This window comes from Aotus nancymaae, unplaced genomic scaffold (genome assembly GCF_030222135.1).
Source record: "Aotus nancymaae isolate 86718 unplaced genomic scaffold, 86718_ANA_hifiasm-v0.15.2.pri h1tg000030l, whole genome shotgun sequence".
Taxonomy (NCBI): Eukaryota; Metazoa; Chordata; class Mammalia; order Primates; family Aotidae; genus Aotus; species Aotus nancymaae.
The window spans coordinates 27,800,894-27,815,939 of NW_026988443.1; the positions used below are offsets into that span (position 1 = coordinate 27,800,894).

At 39.5% G+C, this 15,046-nt stretch overlaps 1 protein-coding gene across 1 annotated transcript in view; it reads left to right on the plus strand.

Moving 5' to 3' along the window:
- Positions 1-15,046, plus strand: part of HYDIN (HYDIN axonemal central pair apparatus protein) — a 490,708-nt gene that overhangs the window by 73,973 nt on the left and 401,689 nt on the right. The window lies entirely within an intron of this gene.

The window sequence follows — 15,046 nt, forward strand, 5'->3', positions numbered from 1 at the left end:
CTGTGAAGGGAAATATGATTCCAAGGTGTTACTTTTTTTTTGTCAGAAGAATTTATTAACAAATGATTAACAAGATCAATTATTTATGATGTTTGCAAAATATTAATATGTTTAATAATGTTTGCAAAAACAACTCACATTGTTGGCACTTGGAGAAAATGCATATAAAATGTGTCAGTTTCCCAATCTTTAGAAAATGATAATGAAATAAATATATATATATATATGTTGAGACAGAGTCTGGCTCTGTGAGCCAGGCTGGATCACAGTGGCATGATCCCAGCTCATTGCACCCTCTGCCTCCCAGGCTCAAGCTGTCCTCCCATTACATCCTCCCAAGTAGCTGGGACTACAGGTGTGCACCACAATGCACAGCTAATTTTGGTATTTTTTGTAGAGGTAGGGTTTCACCATATTTCCCAGGCTGGTCTTGAACTCCTGAGCTCAAGTGATCTACCCACCTTGGCCTCCCAATGTGCTGGGGAACTATTTTCTATTATCTGTTCTGGACTCGTACATTCTGGATGACCAGAATTCTTTGGACCCACATGAATCTCTGAAAAGACATTGGTATGTGCTCGTCATATTCAAATGTGAGCTTCATAAGAACGGAATAATTTGTGTATGGAATTACCTGTCCTGGGTTACCTAATCCAGAGATCCAGCTATTTTTCATAATTTCTAAATTTCCAGGCATTGTAAAGCATACTTAACTGTCCTTGGCACAGATTAATTAGTCTATATGTTATACATAGGTACAAAAAGTATAGGCTTGTTCTCTCCTATTCTAATAGAAATGAGGCATTTTAAACTTGCTTGGAAATAGCAATTCATGCCATTGCATAGTGGTTATTTGCAAATCTTCCTAATAAACTCCAGGAATAAATTTCAGGGTAAATGTATGATGCCTACAAATACAGTAATTATCATGGAGAATGCTGGATTTCAAGTGACAGAAACTTACTTCAGTACAGCTTAATCAAAATAAGAAATGTATTGGTCCATTTAGTTAGGACACTAGAATGGTTCACAGGATCAAAAGATGAGCCACAGACATCAGGGTCTCCAGGTTTGGAACTGCTCTGATACCTGCTATGATTCACTGTTATTCATCTTTCTTATCTCCTTCCATGCATCTGTGCATCCAGCCACGCTGCTCACATCTCTGCTTTTATACACTTGGCTTTGTTCTACAGAAGGACTTCTTCACGTGATGGGGCTGCCAATACCATTAAATTCATTTTGGCTCAGCAAGTCCAAAGAAAGAACTTCTCTTTCCCAACGTCTAGCCATCATTCAAGGGTAGGATTCTGACTGGCACTGTTAGGGTCACGTGTACACCCTCAAGACCAATCAGAGCAGAAAAGAATAGGATACTATGATTGGCTGTGTGCCTACCTCTCTGGAGAGGGCAGGGGGTTCTTACCAGAAGGAGAATAGGGGAGGGAAGAGGGAGAGGAAATTACACTGGATAGCAAAAAGAAATCTTTTAACAGATTTTTAAAAAGGGTTAAGAGCTTTTAAAGAGTATTTTAAATTGAAAACACAATCTTGAATCCAAGCAAGATAAATAGGTGTGAGAAAATGATCTACAAAATTCATTATATATGCATATGAGAAGACATTTTCTCATGCTAGAAAATTCCATAGGTTAGAAACATTGATATAACAACTGGATGAAAGGATGGATTGTTGCCAGTGTTAGGAAAAGAAATTAATATGCTCAAGATTTTTTTTTTTTTTTTTGAGACAGAGTCTCGCTCTTGTTACCCAGGCTGGAGTGCAATAGTGCCATCTCGGCTCACTGCAACCTCTGCCTCCTGGGTTCAAGCAATTCTCCTGCCTCAGCCTCCTGAGTAGCTGGGACTACAGGCGCGTGCCACCATGCCCAGCTAATTTTTGTATTTTTATTAGAGACGGGGTTTCACCATGTTGACCAGGATGGGCTCCATCTCTTGACCTCATGATCCACTCGCCTCTGCATCCCAAAGTGCTGGGATTATAGGGGTGAGCCACCGCGCCCGGGCTGGTCAAGATTTCTTTTGCTTCGATTTCTTTCATAAAGAAGTCACTAAGAAATGGTAGACAGCCGCTTATTTATTTATTGTTAAACAAGAAAAAGAGGGCCATTGCATCTATTGTATACGTTAAAATATGAATAAGCCTTCACTGGTTTGATGGTTGGATCCAAAGTAAGGAGTTTTCGTTATCAAGAAATGGTAATTTCAGTACCTGTTCTTCATTGTAGCAAATGTGTAAACAAATGTGAATTTGTTCAAGAATTTGCTGCAATGAAAATAATATGAATTGCCTAGCATTCATAAGAATCTCATACAATAGATTGGCTTAAGTGGTGTGTATGTGCGTGCACATTCCAGGCTTGTGTCTGTCCGAGTTGAAGCAAATTCTACAAATGAGCATTTGTCATGTGTAATGGCTGTAGACACAAAAGGAGTTCTCACTGTGTGCTCCTGAAATCCTACCAGTCTTTCAGACTCTGGTGCTGACAGACTCAAAGGCATATAAAATAGAAGTTATTATATTTTAGTTGGCAAACATGGCTTTAAAATAGCTTGTCTGCCATGTTTAAATTAGCATATTTGACAAATTGAAAGAGACCGTCAAAAACTGCTTTTGCAAGTTACATTCTGGGTGATTATTCAAGTTATTGATGCTATAATAATACATTACAAATAATAGATGGACTACAATTATTTCTAAGGAATTCATTTTGTCAAGATACTATGGTCATAGCATACAGCTCAGATGACACATTAAAAAACATTGACTGGCTCAGATGACTCAAAAGTTTCCTGCTGGATCTAAGAATTCAAATGATTTCCTAAGAACTCGGTCTCTTGGCACTGCTGTCATTTGTGGGGCTTTGTTCTCAAGACAGCCTCTCCCCTCCTAGGGGCAAGATGGCTGCCAGCAGCTTCAGGCTCAAATCCCAATTTCAGCACCTCAATACAAAGAAAGCATTGCCTCTTTTGCAGCAATCCCCCGCACCCCACCCCCAAATCAGAATGAATCCGTATTGGCTTTGATGGGCTTGGCTTGGGTCATGTGCTGTGTTCTAAACTATATAGATAGGGAGGTGTAATACTGGAATAGGCCATTCCTGGATTGAAGTGAGGGGTTTCCTTAGGGAAACACATGACATTGTTCCCAGTAAGGGGGTGGGGAGATGGATGCAAGATAGTAAAAACCAATAAATATCTGCCAAATTATTCTTTTTTTAAATGAAGAGATCTTTGAGAAGGAGAATGTAATGAACAGTTCAGTGATTCAGCTATCCGTCATTCAATAAATATTTATTGACTCTTTATCAATCACTACGCAAGGCATGTATAACAGCAATGAACAAGATGATTGAGATCTCTGACCTCATGAAGCTTACTCTCTGGTAGGGAAGGAAGACGTAAAAATGTAGTTATCTATTTATTTCTTATGTGAAAAGTGCATTGCTGTGAGGACATATAAGAAGAGGACTTCAGAGAGGTCAAGGTTCTAGAAAGCCTTCAGAGAAATGCTTTCTAGATTGAGCGCTGTTTCCGCTGATATCTGTGGGATGAGTTGAAGCATGGCCAAAGAGACAGGATCGAATAAGAAAGTTCCAGGCATTTTACCCTAAAACAGTTTGATCAAAGGAAATAGGGAGAATCTAGACAGAGGTGGGAGAGAGTGTACCAATTGGGTTAATGGACTTAGAAGGAGAGTCTGGATGTTTCAGAGATAAGTACTGTGCATTTCCCCAGGGTGTCTGAGGGTGTCCGTGATAGTGAATCTCCTAGTCCAGATCCATGCATGGATCATTACTCTTTCTGAAAGAAGATTAGTAATCCAGGCTTGAATTTGATAAAGTTCAGAGAACCTCAATTTTAACACCTTTTTAAAAAATGTATTGTTCTTTTGTGTTCTTCAAGTGAGAAGGGTCTGGAAAATATGCTGTTTCTTGCTTGGTAGATAAGTAAAAAATTCACTTTTGGCCACTGGAATTCAGCATGTAGCCATTAAGTGTTGATACACTAATGCCCATCTCAGCTAACAGGAATTGTATCTCAGCCTGATACCTAAAATGAAGCAATCGAGATGTCAAGACTCGAGCTGCACAAGTCTTGAATTAGGTGGCATGAATGGATGATCCTAGTTAATTTCAGAAATCTGAGCCATGCTCTCAGCAGACTTTTACTAGTCCTGGTCACTTCTTGTGCTACCAGAAAGGGGTCCTAATCCAGACCCCAAGAGAGGGTTCTTGGATCTTGCATAATAAAGAATTCAGGGCGAGTCCATAGAATAAAGTGAAAGCAAATTTCTTAGGAAAGTAAAGGAATAAAAGAATGGCTACTCCATAGACAGAGCAGCGCCGAGGGCTGCTGGTTGCCTATTTTGATGGTTATTTCTTGATGATCTGCTAAACAAGGGGCAGATTATTCATGCCTTCCCTTTTTAGACCATATAGAGTAACTTTTTGACCTTGTCATGGCATTTGTAAACTGTCATGGCACTGGTGGGAGTGTAGCAGTGAGGACGACCAGAGGTCATTCCTGTCGCCATCTTGGTTTTGGTGGGTTTTAGCTGGCTTCTTTACTGCAGGCTGTTTTATCAGCAAGGTCTTTTTGACCTGGATCTTGTGCTGACCTCCTGTCTCATCCTGTGACTTAGAATGCCTTCACTGTCTGGGAATGCAGCCCAGTAGCTCTCAGTGTCACTTTACCCAGAGCCTACTCAAGATGGAGTTGGTCTGATTCACACCCCTCTGACACTTGCATTGTGCTTCATTTTTGCTGCTTTCTCTTCAAATTTTTTAAAAATTCCTTTTCTGAATTGGAAAGTTCTTTAGGCATGGATTAGTATCTCTCCCTGTATACCATCTTCACTTTATAAATGGGGGATTTCTGCTTCTGATAATGGTAGGCTAGGTGGTTCAGGCCACCCCTCTCCTAAGGGTGACTAGAAAGGCTGGACAGATTATAAACAAAAGCTTTCTTCAGGGCTTTAGAAGGCTAATAATATGGTGAAGGATTACCAGGCCAACTCTAGGGGAGGTTAGAGGCCCAGGGAGGTAAACCTCAAACTTGGAACCTTTTCTTCCCCTGAGAGCACATGTAAATTTCAAGGAACAGCTGTGAGACTAAGTGGATGGGCAGCCTTTTGGGGCTAATGCAATAGAGATTGGTGACCAGGGCCTGCCAAGGATAGAGAGAGCTGCCATCTCTTTGGGTTTTTTTTTTCAAAGGGCTGTCTCAAAGGAGTAGGGATAAACTGAAGGTAGACCCATGAGGCCATTTGAAATGGAAAAATAAGATGGAGAGTGGGAAAAGATACTTGTAAAAAACATGTAACTGACAAAGGGCTTCTATTTAAAATATTTAAAGGACTTCTACATATCAGCAAGAAAAAGACAACCTAACAGAGAAGAGCCAAGAGACTTGAACACTTCACAAGGCATTTCACAAAAGGGGAGATCCAAATGGCCAACAAATGTATGCAAAAATACGCAGCCTCATTAGTAATCAGGAAAATGCAAATTAAAACCACAATGAGCTATCGTGACACATCCACCACATAGCTAAAATTAAGATTGCCAATAACAAGTGCTTGCAAGTTTGGAAGGCAACCAGATCTCTCATATACTGCTGATGGGAATACAAATATGTACAACCACTTTGGAAAACTATTCAGCCTTAACTACTATAACTTAAGATATGCATACTATGAAGCAGATTCACTGTGCACTGGTTACCAACTTGTCTGAGTTTGTTAAGGCAGAACACTCACATACAACAAATTACATGAAGTGAGTTTATTACAAGGGACAACAGAAACCGAGGATTCATTGCAAGCCAGTCCCCCAAGGCTCGGGAAAGCTGCTCAGGGCAGATGGAGTCTCACTTTGCACTGCAGCTGAGGAACCCTGGAAAGTAGCCCTCTCTGGTTTTTATACCCTGGGATAACAAGACTCACTGGGCTAAAGCATTGAAAGACATCCTGTTCTAGGGCAGTAGTGGAAGAGAGCCCAGCCAATTCCAGCCATTCCCTGTCCATCTCAGGATGCTGCATTCCTAGCACATTCTACAGTTATTCTTGAGAACTACAAGCAAGAGATGGCGGGGACAGAGTCAGTCCAAGACCACACAGAGAGCTTATCCTGCACATACTCTATAATCCAGCAGTTTCTTTCCTAGATATAGACTCTGCTTGCCTTTGTGCGTGAAGAGGGAGACATTTGCAGAAATGTTCATAGCATCATTATTGATAATAGGAAACAACCTCAATTTGGAAACAACTCAAATGTTAATCAGTGGTAGAATGGACAAATAAATTGCAGTAAATTCAAACAGTGGATTATTATACACAAAATAGACTACAGCTGTATGTAATAAAATAGGCACATTAGAGTAAAAGAACCTAAACACAAAAAAAATACATAATATGTGATTCCCATTCATCTGAGTATTAAAAGCCAGGCAAAACTATAATGTTTAGGGATGCATGCTTATGTCATAAGAGAATGAAGAGTGTGGGCATCGTGGCTCACACTTGTAATCCCAGCACTTTGGGAGACCCAGGCGGGCAGATAACTTGAGGTCAGGAGTTTAAGACCACCTGGCCAACATGGTAAAACCCTGTCTCTACTAAAAATACAAAAATTAGCTAGGCGTAGTTGTGCACACCTGTAATCCCAGTTACTCGAGAGACTGAGGCATGAGAATCGCTTGAACCTGGGAGGCAGAGGTTGCAGTTAGCTGAGATCATGCCACTGCACTCCAGCTTGGGTGACTGAGACTCCATCTCAAACAAACAAAATAAAAGAATCAAGGAAGCGATTTCTACAAAAAGTAAGGATAGTGCTTACCTTTAGTGGAGAGTGAGGGTCTATAGATGAGAGGAACCTTCTGGGATGTTGGTAGTGTTCTGTTTCTTAACCTTAGCAATTATTATACAGGTGTTCACTTTGTAATAATTCTTTAAGGTATACATTTGTGAGGCACTCTTCTGTATGCGTATTATATTTCACAATAATAACTTTTAAAAGGTGATGTCACTTTATCTCTTATCTACCTTACTGAAACTAAAATTAAAATTTATCACCTTCTCAATCAAATTGTAACAATGCTTTTCACTTAGAGATGTGAACCAAGCCTGATTGTGGGCAGATAAGCAGAGTCAAGGTCAAAATTCAGTTGGATTTCTAAGTGCTTATTACCATATGCTAGTAAACATATCACTAAGTTTCATCTTTACTCTCAAAAACAATATGTTTTTATTTAGAATTAACATAGTTCTTTAAGTCAGGGTTCTCTAAGGAAACAGAATGAATAGCATATCCATATCCATATTTACATCCATATCTATATCTAGGAAGACATTGATGATAAGGTATTGATTTATGGGATTATGGAGGCTGAGAAGTCCTACAGTGTGTTATTGGAAAGGGATCTTGGATCTTGCATAAGAAAGAATTCAGGGCAAGTCCATAGTGTAAAGTGAAAGCAAGTTTATTAGGAAAGTAAAGGAATAAAAGAATGGCTACTCCATAGAGCAGCCCCGAGGGCTGCTGGTTGCCCATTTTGATGGTTATTTCTTGATGATCTGCTAAACAAGGGACAGATTATTCATGCCTTCCCTTTTTAGACCATATAGAGTAACTTTCTGACATTGTCATGGCATTTGTAAACTGTCATGGTGCCGGTGGGAGTGTAGGGGTGAGGATGACCAGAGGTTACTCTCATCGCCATCTTGGTTTTGGTGGGTTTTAGCCGGCTTCTTTACCTGCAGCCTGTTTTATCAGCAAGGTCTTTATGACCTGGATCTTGTGCTGATCTCCTGTGTCATCCTGTGACTTAGAATGCCTCACTGGCTAGGAACGAAGATGAGTAGGTCTCAGCCTCATTTTACCTAGCCCCTATTAATATGGAGTTACTCTGGTTCAAACTCCTCTAACAAATAAACCATCTGCAAGCTGGAGATCCAGGAAAGCTGATGGTGTAGTTTGAAGGCCTGAGAGCTGGAGAGCCAATCGTATAGATTCCAGTTTGCATCCGAAGGCCTGAGAACTATGAGCAGTGAGGGCAAGAGACTGATGTCTCATCTCAAGCAGTCAGGCATAGAAAGGGTAAATCTTCCCTTCCTCCAACTTTTTATTCTGTTCAGGCCCTCAGTTGATTGGATGCTGCTCACTTATAACTGGGGAGGCCAGTGAACTTTACACACCCCATTGATTCAAATGCGAATCTCTTCCAGAAATATCTCGATAAACATGTCCAGAAATAACATTTAGCTGGATATCTGGGTGTCTTGTGACCCAGTCAGTCAAGTTGACACATAAAATTACTTATCACATCTGCTACTTATTAAATTGAAAAATAAGATAATTTAATTTCCTTGTGACAAAAGTAGTCTGCTTTGAAACTATAATGCTTGTAGGTTCTTGGTCTAAGTTATTAAAAATGATGTAAATGGGGTTCACACATAATAAGCACTTTATGCAACCATGCCTCTCTCTGTTTCTGTTTTTTCCTTCTTCCTACATGGTCCTTAGTTGGCTATTTGATTTTTTTTCTTTGCGTGTGTCTGGCCTGGAAACTTTTACAGTTTGAACAAGTTTCCAGTACCTGGTAGTTTCCTTTGGAGAAGCAGTTCATTTTGTAATTTGAGGCCTTGGAAGAACTATTTTTCATTATACATCTGGATTTTCTTTTTCTTTAACATTGGTCAAATAAGTGAATTATTAATGGAATTTGTCTTTCTTTTATCTACCTAAGATATAAGAAGGCATACAACCTGCAGAGACAGATTGTTTTCATGGAGTTTTTCAAGAGGAAGAGAGCAGAGGCCAATGTGAAACTATAAAACCTGAAATAATCCAATTTTTAAAAGATAAATAGAAAACCATAGCACACGACAGCTTTAGAGACAGTAGAAAGCTAGAAGATGAAGCAGGATTAAAAAGTGAAAATTAATGCTTATACTCAGTGAATGCCTAGAAAACCCCCTACTGACAACCAAAGTCATATGGCATTTGAATATTTTCCTTATTTTATTTTAATTTTTTTTTTGAGACGGAGTTTCGCTCGTTACCCAGGCTGGAGTGCAATGGTGCGATCTCGGCTCACCGCAACCTCCGCCTCCTGGGTTCAGGCAATTCTCCTGCTTCAGCCTCCTGAGTAGCTGGGATTACAGGCACGTGCCACCATGCCCAGCTAATTTTTTTGTATTAGTAGAGACGGGGTTTCACAATGTTGACCAGGATGGTCTCGATCTCTTGACCTCGTGATCCACCCGCCTCGGCCTCCCAAAGTGCTGGGATTACAGGCTTGAGCCACCGCGCCCGGCCGAGTATTTTCCTTATTTTTAATTTGATATTTTCTTGTGAAAATGGTGTTTGGGGGTAAAAATAATATTATCAACATTCCAGAGTATAGTAGCCCTTGCCCTCACTGTAGCAGAAGAATAAATTGAAGACATGTGAACAGTTTTATGCATTCACATTGACTTCCAGCAAGCAAGGTTAATTGCATATAATTTCTTTCACTTTAATTTTTTTCTTTTCTTTTCTTTTTTTAACCAAACTTTCTGCTAATGTTAACACCAGTAACAATTATGCCAGGTACTGTGCAAAGTGAAGTACTTTACAAACATTATCTCGTTTAATCTTCCTAATAAATGTATGAGATGGATGTGATAGATGGATTCCAAGATGGCTCCAAGTTATTATGACTTCCTGGTATTTACATTCTGGTAAATGTGTGATGTATCTCACATTGAATAGGGCTGATCTGTGTGACTAATAGATGTGCAAATGACAGTGTGTGACTTCTGAATCAAAAAGAACACTGCAGCTTCTCCCATGGTCTCTTGGCTTGCTTGCCCTGGAGGTAGCCAGTCATCATGCTTTGAGGACACTCAAGCAGCCATGGTAAAAGAGGTGTGAGAGGAGGAACTGAGTCCTCCCACCAACAACCAGAACTAACTTGCTGGTCATGAGCCATCTTGCAAGTGGATTTGCTAACTGTAGTCAATACTTCAGATGACTGTAGACCTGGCAGTATCTTTGACTACAATCTCATGACAGACTACAAGCCAGAATCACGTAGCCAAACTTCTTTTGAATTCTTAAATCATGGAGACTATGTTAAGTAAGTAGTGTTTAGTGTTGTTTTTAACCATTAAGTTTTGGGGCAATTTGTTAGATAGCAATAGGTAATTGTTAGAGTAGGCGCACTATTTTTGTTGTTATCTCCATTATTTAGGTGAGGAAACTGAGGCTCAGAAAGATTTAAACCTAGGTCTGATGACCCCCAAGCCTTTGGTCTTAAAGGAAACAAGATATGTTCTCAGAGTTTTGGGTTGTTACTGCTGACAGTTCTTTCTGAGAGGAAAACAAAAATTATTTTATTAAACTGTGGGATAATATTTTTATCAATCAGTGTTTATATTTATTTAACTGTGTTAAAGGATCTGGGCTACCGTAATGCATGTGTAAATAGAAAAAGCAGTGTTTGACATTAAAATTCTTTGAGATTTGTTTACATTTTACATGTTGCGTCCTGGGTAGAAAGGATTTTAACTTGTTCAAAGATTTAACTGGGAGCAAAAAAATTTTTGCTTAGCTTTTCTGCAAAGAAGGGAGGAGTTTGGGAATAGAAGATGGCAGAAAAAAGTATAGGAAATGAGTTTTTGCGACATTAAGATAAAGAAAAAGCAAAGAGAGATGATAGAGTTGGGGGTGGGGGTATGATTATGGTGATCATGATAGTTATTAATGTGACATGTCCACATCCCTGCAGCATCTGGAGGCATTCACTAATTTAATAATACACATCACGAAATCGTGCTTTACCAGGCTGCAATCTACTCTAAATCTGAACTTTTTTAGACTCAGTTCCCTTATGATTTTAGAATTCAGTGGTACAAATCTATAAAGACAGAACTTTAATGGCAAACCCTATTCTGTCTGGTTCTCCTTCCTAAGAGTTAGCTGAGAATATATATTTTCTAACTTTTTTCTTTAATATTCTCTGAGAGAAGACATTACATCATAGATAGTGAACTCTTACTTGACCTGCACTCTGTTAAGTAGAAACATTGGAAGGAGCCAAAGGTTGACATTTTAAATTAAGAAAAACAAACCAAATGAGCAAAATAGTTCCTCTGAGCGATGTTTTGGCCTAGTGAAAATTCTCTTTTAATAAATGCAATTTAATATTCATTCAATTTAACAATTATTTACTGAGCTCCTGTATGTGCCAATTACACATGATCCCTACAGGCAAGAAGCTGGAGGTAGAAACAGGTTTGTAAGCAAATAATTACAGTGCAGTGTATTCAATGCATTTAATTAGAGGGGCATATGTGAACGACAGAGTTATGGCATTGGCACTGCTCAAGTGCACTAGAGAAAGCCTTCCTTCTGCAGATTCTTGAGATGGGTTTTATAGGATGAACAGAAGTTTGCTAGGCAGATGGGGATCAGGATGTGAGAGGAAAAGATGAACCTGTACAAAGGTATAGAGGTGTGAAATAGTCTGGCACATTTGGGGACTTGGGAAAAATCATTTTGATGGATGGATTGAATAACTAATTACTAACCGTATTTATTATATTAGTGTGTGTATGAGGCCCTGTACAGGGTGCTGGGAATACAGTGATGAAAAAGACAAAGTTCCTGTCCTCAGAAAACTTAGAGCCCAGTGGGGGAGGGAGATAGATCAATAACCATGATAGGAGTGAGCACGAGGACCTGTGAGATTATAAGGGGCATCCTTGGGAGTCATGCAAAGCTTTCTGAAAGAGGTAACAGCTGAATCCAGAAAGACAAATGGGAATTCGCTGCCATGGGGTGGGAGAGCAAGAAAGGCATTCCTGGTGTTACATGTGAGTCTGTGGTGTGTGAGCACAGGACACATTCTGAACTTCAGGTTGAGCATCAAGTGCAAGATGGGCAAGTTTGGGGGATGAACGGCATGCTAAGGAGTGTGGAGAATGTTCTGGACTAAAGGATTTTAGGCAGGGAAGTGGCATGAAATTTTCCCTTTGGAAAGGTCACTGTGGTTGCAGTGTGGAGAATGGCTGGGGTATGGCAAGGGCATGATTCTGAAGTTGGGTAGGTCAGTTGAGTTGTTGCAGTCATCCAGGCAAGATGTGATAGTGACATTAACAAAGGAGGGGCAGCAGGGATGGAAAGGAGTGGTGAATTTGTGAGATACTAAGGAGGTAGAGTCCCAAGCAAGGTAAGGGCAGAATCATGTCATGATCAAAAGCATGAACTCTGGGACCACAGCAACTGGTTCTACTCCAGGCTCTATCCTCTGCTACTGTGTGAACTAGGGCAGGTTACTTATCTCCTCTGTCCCTCAGTTTCCTTATCTGTGATGTGGGAAGGGTAATAATACCTTCATCTAGGGTTGCTGTGGGAATTAAAGTAACTAAAACATACAATACTTGGAACATTGTCAGCCACATAGTAAGTAGTCCACAAATATGTATTATATGGTTAGTTTGAGGAAAGAGAAGTCATAGGTGATGCCTACACTTGGGATATGGGCAATTGTGTGAATGATAATTCATTCATGGAGGGAATACAGGAGAAAGGAGAGCTCGGGGAACATGCTGAGCTTGAGGTGCCTGTGGACACCTAAGTGGAAGCATCTTGAAGGCAGTTGGTTCGAAGGAGCTTGAGCTCAGAAGAGATTTGAGTATGATAAACCCGCTAGAATGGTGGGAAAAGAAACAGCTTCTGGGAAAAGAGCTGATAAAGGAAAGAGCTTAGGTGGTCTGAGGGGCCCAGCAGAGGCTGCAGACACTGAATTTGCAGGATTGTGAGTCTAGGCTGCTGTGTGGTTTTCTCTGGCAGTCCTAACAGCCTGGGTATAGTAGAAAATCAGAACAGCTGGATTGACCAGTGTGAGGGTTTTACTAGCTATGACAGCAAGACTTGGACTATTGGTTTGAGACATGACAAATTGAGATTATGAGAAATAGAGGAAGAGACAGAACAAGGAGTGTGTGTGTGCATGCACAGGGGAGGAGGGGTGCAGAGGAATGTAATGGCTATTTAATGAAAATATAATTCTAGGAGTTTGTGAAATTAACTTTAAAAAATAAAATGTATTCTAGATGGAAACTGAAGTTTGTGGATGTCTCACTGGTACAGTAAATGTCCTATGAAAAGTAGGTGCTTTGCCAACAGGGTGACTAGAGTCAATAATAATTTAATTGTACATTTAAAAATTACAAAAAAGTATAATTGGATTGTTTGTAACACAAAGGATAAATGCTTGAGGTGGTGGATATCCCATTTACCCTGATATGATTATTGCACATTGCATGCCTATATCAAAATATCTCAAGTACCCCATAAATATAGATACCTACTATGTACCCACAAAAATTAAAAGTAAAAACATTTTAAAAGTAGACACTTATAATAGAACGATTTATAATTCTTTGAGTATATACCTAGTAATGGGATCGCTGGGTCAAATGGTATTTCTAGTTCTAGATCCTTGAGGAATTGCCACACTGTCTTCCACAATGGTTGAACTAACTGACACTCCCACCAGCAGTGTAAAGGTGTTCTTATTTCTCCACATCCTCTCCAGCATCTGTTGTCTCCTGACTTTTTAATGATCGCCTTTCTAACTGGCGTGAGATGGTATCTCAATGTGGTTTTAATTTGCATTTCTCTAATAACCAGCAACGATGAGCTTTTTTTCATGTGTTTTTTGGCTGCATAAATGTCTCCTTTTGAGAAGTATCTGTTCATATACTTTGCCCACTTTCTGATAGGGTTGTTTCTTTTTTTCCTGTAAATTTGTTTAAGTTCTTTGTAGATTCTAGATATTAGTCCTTTGTCAGATGGATAGACTGCAAAAATTTTCTCTCATTCTGTAGGTTGCCTGTTCACTCTGATGTTTGTTTCTTTTCTTGTGCAGAAGCTCTTTAGTTTGATTAGATCCGATTTGTCTATTTTGGCTTTTGTTGCCTTTGCTGCGTGTTCTGCACATGTACCCCAGAACTTAAAGTACAAAAAAAAAAAAAAGAACATTCTTAGAGGAAAAGATAAGTATGTAGTTTTTTATGCAGACCCCTCTTTAGTTAAAAAATTCTTTGGTTCATGGACACTTTTACTATATCTTGACCTGAGCTAGGTCTTTACAAGCAGGGTGTTAAACTGACCCATGGATTAGTGCATGACTCAAGGAATTCCAGAAACATGAAGGCATGTGGCCCACTTGCATCTATTTAGTTCTTTGTTAGACATTGGAGCAGTGGACTAGGTGACTCATTTTTAAATGGTTTTTTACCCCTACTATTGAATGTTGACTCCGTCTAGCCTGCGGTAGATTATTCATTAGATATTCACATGCATCCATTATAGACAAGTCACTATGCATTATAGTCTCTACCTCAAGGAGCTTATAAAGTCTATTAAGATTAGACTAAGCACATATAGAACTGCCAAGTAGAAGGTTTTAGGTGCTGCAGAAAGAAACAAAAAGTAAGAAACTAGAAGGGTCAAACAGGCTGAACAATCTCTCCCAGCTGATAGAATCAGAAATTGCTTTAATAAGGAAATGACATTTGAATCAGAGAGGGATCTGCACAGATGTGGAAGGGCATTGTAGTCAGAAGGAGCAAACATGAGCACATTTTTAAGGAAAAATACCTTAATCCTTGATACAGAGCTGCAAAAGCATGATCCAAGTACTGTAGACTGGAATCGCAGATTCAGTAATATAATAGAAATGAACTCATAGCTTATAAGAAGTGAAAAACTTCCTATTAGCCAATTTTCTCTTATTTACCCCAAAACCTCAAGACTTTGCCTGTCATTTTATTTCTTTATGTGTCTGTTCCATCACTATAAACATCACCTTGGTGCTATTGCTTTATAATCACCTCCTCACAGTCCCTAATCTCCAGCAACTACTAATTTCTCTTCATCTCTATAATTTTGTCATTTTGGGAATGTTATGTAAGTGAAATCACAGTGTGTAACCTTTTGAGATTAGCTTTTTCTCTTGTTTTGCTCAAGATG